This window comes from Panulirus ornatus, chromosome 42 (genome assembly GCF_036320965.1).
Source record: "Panulirus ornatus isolate Po-2019 chromosome 42, ASM3632096v1, whole genome shotgun sequence".
Taxonomy (NCBI): Eukaryota; Metazoa; Arthropoda; class Malacostraca; order Decapoda; family Palinuridae; genus Panulirus; species Panulirus ornatus.
Genome location: NC_092265.1, coordinates 26,220,931 through 26,226,984, shown reverse-complemented (window position 1 = coordinate 26,226,984; position 6,054 = coordinate 26,220,931).

The window sequence follows — 6,054 nt, the reverse complement described above, 5'->3', positions numbered from 1 at the left end:
TATTGCATTTATTTTGTCCTTAGCAGCAACAATAGAAGGTTGAGTCGTGTAGGTTATCTGCAAACTGCTTTTGTTATAAATTTTATTATAATATACAACAATGTATATTTGCGTGTGTGGACGTATGTATATACATGTGTATGGGGGTGGGTTGGGCCATTTCTTTCGTCTGTTTCCTTGCGCTACCTCGCAAACGCGGGAGACAGCGACAAAGCCAAAAAAAAAAAAAAACAACAACAATAAAACAAGTACAGGCATGTACAGAGCATCAGATTGGGGAAGAGCAGTGTGGTTTCAGAAGTGGTAAAGGATGTGTGGATCAGGTGTTTGCTTTGAAGAATGTATGTGAGAAATACTTAGAAAAGCAAATGGATTTGTATGTAGCATTTATGGATCTGGAGAAGGCATATGATAGAGTTGATAGAGATGCTCTGTGAAAGGTATTAAGAATATATGGCGTGGGAGGCAAGTTGTTAGAAGCAGTGAAAAGTTTTTATCGAGGATGTAAGGCATGTGTACATGTAGGAAGAGAGGAAAGTGATTGGTTCTCAGTGAATGTAGGTTTGCGGCAGGGGTGTGTGATGTCTCCATGGTTGTTTAATTTGTTTATGGATGGGGTTGTTGGGGAGGTGAATGCAAGAGTTTTGGAAAGAGGGGCAAGTATGAAGTCTGTTGGGGATGAGAGAGCTTGGGAAGTGAGTCAGTTGCTGTTCGCTGATGATACAGCGCTGGTGGCTGATTCATGTGAGAAACTGCAGAAGCTGGTGACTGAGTTTGGTAAAGTGTGTGAAAGAAGAAAGTTAAGAGTAAATGTGAATAAGAGCAAGGTTATTAGGTACAGTAGGGTTGAGGGTCAAGTCAATTGGGAGGTAAGTTTGAATGGAGAAAAACTGGAGGAAGTAAAGTGTTTTAGATATCTGTGAGTGGATCTGGCAGCAGATGGAACCATGGAAGGAGAAGTGGATCATACGGTGGGGGAAGGAGCGAAAATCTTGGGAGCCTTGAAGAATGTGTGGAAGTCGAGAACATTGTCTCGGAAAGCAAAAATGGGTATGTTTGAAGGAATAGTGGTTCCAACAATGTTGTATGGTTGCGAGGCGTGGGCTATGGATAGAGTTGTGCGCAGGAGGATGGATGTGCTGGAAATGAGATGTTTGAGGACAATGTGTGGTGTGAGGTGGTTTGATCGAATAAGTAACGTAAGGGTAAGAGAGATGTGTGGAAATAAAAAGAGTGTGGTTGAGAGAGCAGAAGAGGGTGTTTTGAAATGGTTTGGGCACATGGAGAGAATGAGTGAGGAAAGATTGACCAAGAGGATATATGTGTCGGAGGTGGAGGGAATGAGGAGAAGTGGGAGACCAAATTGGAGGTGGAAAGATGGAGTGAAAAAGATTTTGTGTGATCGGGGCCTGAACATGCAGGAGGGTGAAAGGAGGGCAAGGAATAGAGTGAATTGGATCGATGTGGTATACCGGGGTTGACATGCTGTCAGTGGATTGAATCAGGGCATGTGAAGCGTCTGGGGTAAACCATGGAAAGCTGTGTAGGTATGTATATTTGCGTGTGTGGACGTATGTATATACATGTGTATGGGGGTGGGTTAGGCCATTTCTTTCGTCTGTTTCCTTGCGCTACCTCGCAAACGCGGGAGACAGCGACAAAGCAAAAAAAAAAAAAAAGAAAAAAAAGTTTCATCACACTGAAAGCACTGTTGCACACTGTAAGTTGTGTATATACTGCTCTTGTAGAAAATCTTTGAACAAAGACCACAAATTTTATTTCCTACCCCAAATGCAAATTACAGATTTTCCAGAAACACTGCTGTACTCAGGTAATGAATACCAAGAATAAGAATGAATTCGCCAAGTATTCCAGTGAGAACCCCAACATAAACGATCTACATCTGCCACCCTATCATCAAACACTTTCACCAGTCCTTAAAAAATACTTTATTTTCTCCTTACTTCATCACTACCTGTTACCATTTCCCCTTTGGAGACCTTTACCAATGTACCCATTTGTTCTCTTGTTTTTTGTGCATTATCAAGCTCCTTCCAAAACATCTCCTTCTCCCTAAAGTTAACTAATATTTGCTCATCCTAGCTCTCATTTGGCATCTTTTTCAACCCCTGAACCTTTTTCTTGACCTCCTGCCACTTTCCCTTATTCATCCCACAATCATTTGCACTCTTTCCCTGTACATAATACCCAAATGCCTCTCTTTTCTCTTTCATTAGCATCTTTACTTCCTCATCCCACCATTCACTACCCTTTCTAATCTACCCACCTCCCAACTTTCACATGCCTCATGCATCTCCCACACATACCGGCATTGCTTTCCTAAATACCTCCCACTCCTCACACACTCCCCTTGCTTCATTTACTTTTTGCTGATGGAACCATGGAAGCAGAAGTGAATCATAGGGTGGGGGAGGGGGCAAAAATTCTGGGAGCATTGAAGAATATGTGGAAGTCGAGAACATTACCTTGGAAAGCAAAAATGGGTATGTTTGAAGGAATAGTGGTTCCAACAATGTTATATGGTTGTGAGTCGTGGGCTATGGATACAGTTGTGCGGAGGAGGGTGGATGTTTGAGGACAATATGTGGTGTGAGGTGGTTTGATCGAATAAGTAATAATAGGGTAAGAGATGTGTGGTAATAAAAAGAGTGTGGTTGAGACAGCAGAAGAGGGTGTTTTGAAATGGTTTGGTCACATGGAGAGAATGATTGAGGAAAGATTGACCAAGAGGATATATGTGTCGGAGGTGGAGGGAACGAGGAGAAGAGGGAGACCAAATTGGAGGTGGAAAGATGGAGTGAAAAAGATTTTGTGTGATCGGGGCCTGAACATGCAGGAGGGTGAAAGGAGGGCAAGGAATAGAGTGAATTGGAGCGATGTGGTATACCGGGGTTGACGTGCTGTCAGTGGATTGAATCAAGGCATGTGAAGCGTCTGGGGTAAACCATGGAAAGCTGTGTAGGTATGTATATTTGCGTGTGTGGACGTATGTATATACATGAGTATGATGGTGGGTTGGGCCATTTCTTTCGTCTGTTTCCTTGCGCTACCTCGCAAACGCGGGAGACAGCGACAAAGCAAAAAAAAAAAAAAATACTTTTAATTTGCAATTTTAGTCTTTTTTTTTCGCATGGGAGAAAGAATACTTCCCACGTATTCCCTGCATGTCATAGAAGGCAATTAAAAGGGGAGGGAGTGGGTGGCTGGAAATCCTCCCCTCTCGTTTTTTTTTTTTTTTTAATTTCCCAAAAGAAGGAACAGAGAAGGGGGCCAGGTGAAGATATTCCCTCAAAGGCCCAGTCCTCTGTTCTTAATGCTACCTCGCTCATGCGGGAAATGGCGAATAGTATGAAAGAAAAGAAGAAATATATATATATGTGGCTGCATTTTGTGTCAAAAGAACTTATTTTTATGGGCATTATAATGTTTCCTAACACTGGTCTAACAGTAATCTTGAACAACAGCTTGTAAATTTTTTCAATGTCTTCATATCATTTGTATCATTATTCATCTCTCCAAGTACTGTAATAGAAATTATCCTTAGTCCTTTAACTTAATCTCATTACCATATATGGATCATGGTGAAGTGCCTAAGGATTGACAGAATGTGTGCATAGTGCCATTGTACAAAGGCAAAGAGGATAAAGGTGAGTGTTCAAATTAAAGAAGTATAAGTTTGTTGAGTATTCCTGGGAAATTATATAGGAGGGTATTGATTGAGAGGGTGAAGGCATGTACAGAGCATCAGATTGGGGAAGAGCAGTGTACTTTCAAAAGTGATAGAGGATGTGTGAATCAGGTGTTTGCTTTGAAGAATGTATTTGAGAAATACTTAGAAAAACATATGGCTTTGTATGTAGCATTTATGGATGTGGAGAAGGCATATGATAGGGTTGATAGAGATGCTTTTTGGAAGGTCTTAAGAGTATACAGGGTGGGAGGTAATTTGCTAAAAGCAATGAAAAGTTTTTACTGAGGATGTAAGGCATGTGTACGAATGGGAAGAAAGAACAGTGATTGGTTCCCAGTGAAGTCTGCTTTTAGTGCCATGTGATGCTAGAGCAAACTTCTACACATATGCAGATGAATGTTAATGATCTTTATGAACTCTTACATTTTTTTTTATTGTAATGTGTCTTGCAAGTAGTAATAAAGTGTACAAGTCATTAAAGTTGAAAATCTCGAAATCTTTAGTGAAGGGAAGGAAACCAGCTCCAAATGTTAGAGGGTTCAGTCTAGATTTCTAATTCCATAGTAAATGATACAAACTCAAGGAGGACATTTCACTTTAAATGAAGTAAAAGCACTTTTTCTCTAGAGGTATTGTTAAAATATAGGATTTACCAATATGAGTTATTGAAAGCAAAACCACATCTATATTTAAGAATAAAACTGTCTAAATGCTTCAGGTCCATTACAGACATCATTTACACCTACAGTTATGTGAAATGTTCAGGTATTTTTCATTCAGACGTTTAATTTTCTAGTCTTTGTTTCTGATCACTTCCACTATCACTGACAACCTCAAAAGGACTCAGTGATCTGTTGTTGCTAATTTCAACATAAAGAAAAAATTAGTTTTCAGTTCCTTTTAATTTTTCACCATATTTGCGGATAAACCTTCTTAAACTTGTCATTCATTTTTAATCTATCAGTCCCCTTAAATTTACTAAAGATTTCCTTATTGCTTCTCTCTGGTCATTTTGGTTTTCCTTGTTTCTCTTCTTCACATATTCCCAATAAGTAAAACATTCTGCTTAACTCATTTTCTGAGGAAATCCCTCATTTTCAACAATCTTTTCAATTCTTGTATTCAAGCACATAGAAGTTGCTTCATTGCTGTGAAAGCTAAGCCTACACAGATTTCTTTGGTGCATTAAACAATTAAGTTGTATCTTGCCACTTGAAAAGTACTGAAAGTCTAATGACTCATATGCTTGAGGAAACTTCTGCATATTTCTTCTCTCCTGAATTGCAAGTACAGGTTGACCTCTCTAATCCAGTGCTCTGTGGTCTGGCACGTTTTGAATCTGCCGCAATTAGTTTGTGGATCTGCCACAAAGGCGGCGCTGTTAGCAGTACTAAAGTGCCAAAATTTGTTTACACTGCAGCCAAGCTAATTAACAGTCCTGTTAATTTCTTACGTTCAATTTTTTGCAGAAAATGAAAGCCAGAAAAGTGCACTTATAAAGTGGTTTAAGCTCCCACGCAATGAAGGTGTAAGCATATCTGGGGAGATGCTTATCAAGCAGGCCAAAATTTTCATGGAGAACTAAAGCTAGACTATGACTGTGAATATTCGCGAGGATTGTTAAACAAGCTTAAGTGGAAACAAGGAATTTCAGTACATATTGTGTGTGATGAAAAGCACAGTGCTGACAAAGCTTGTAATATAAGATCGTATTAAAAGAATTGATAAAAACACCAATGCTCTACCAAACAACCAATAGCAATATGTACAGGGTGAGAGGGTGTACAAGCTGGTTGCTTGGCTGGGATTGATGCAGTGTGGGCTGGCTGCCTTGATGATAATAAAATAAAACAAACAATAGTAACAAGTCAACCAAAGCCAACTTCCACCCTATGGTTGTTCATTACATCAACTACTTGTCACAAAGCTGCAACAAAGTTTGTGGACGAATTTGCAGTTAGTGGTAGAAGAAAACTGAGCCCCAGGACAAGTGTATAATGAAGACGAATCTGCCCTGTATTGCGTTATATGTTACGAAGAACCCTTGCCTAAGATATTGCAGTCTCCATCTGGGGGAACTCTGTTGTAATCTGATGTAACAATAAAACCCTCGTTTGGAAGCATTAATGGTTGTATTATTTCCTGTTTTAAGCATTGTTCTACCTTTGGTAACACAGCAATATGTATGTGGAATGAGCTGGTAGACAACCAGCTCAAGGGGTTGGACACATATTTACACTGGGGTTCCCTTTGGGGTCAATTTCTGTTTTCTGGCATTTTCTATGGTCCGGTAATGGCCAGATCCCACTGTTGCCAGATTAAAGAGGTTCAACCTGTAGTGC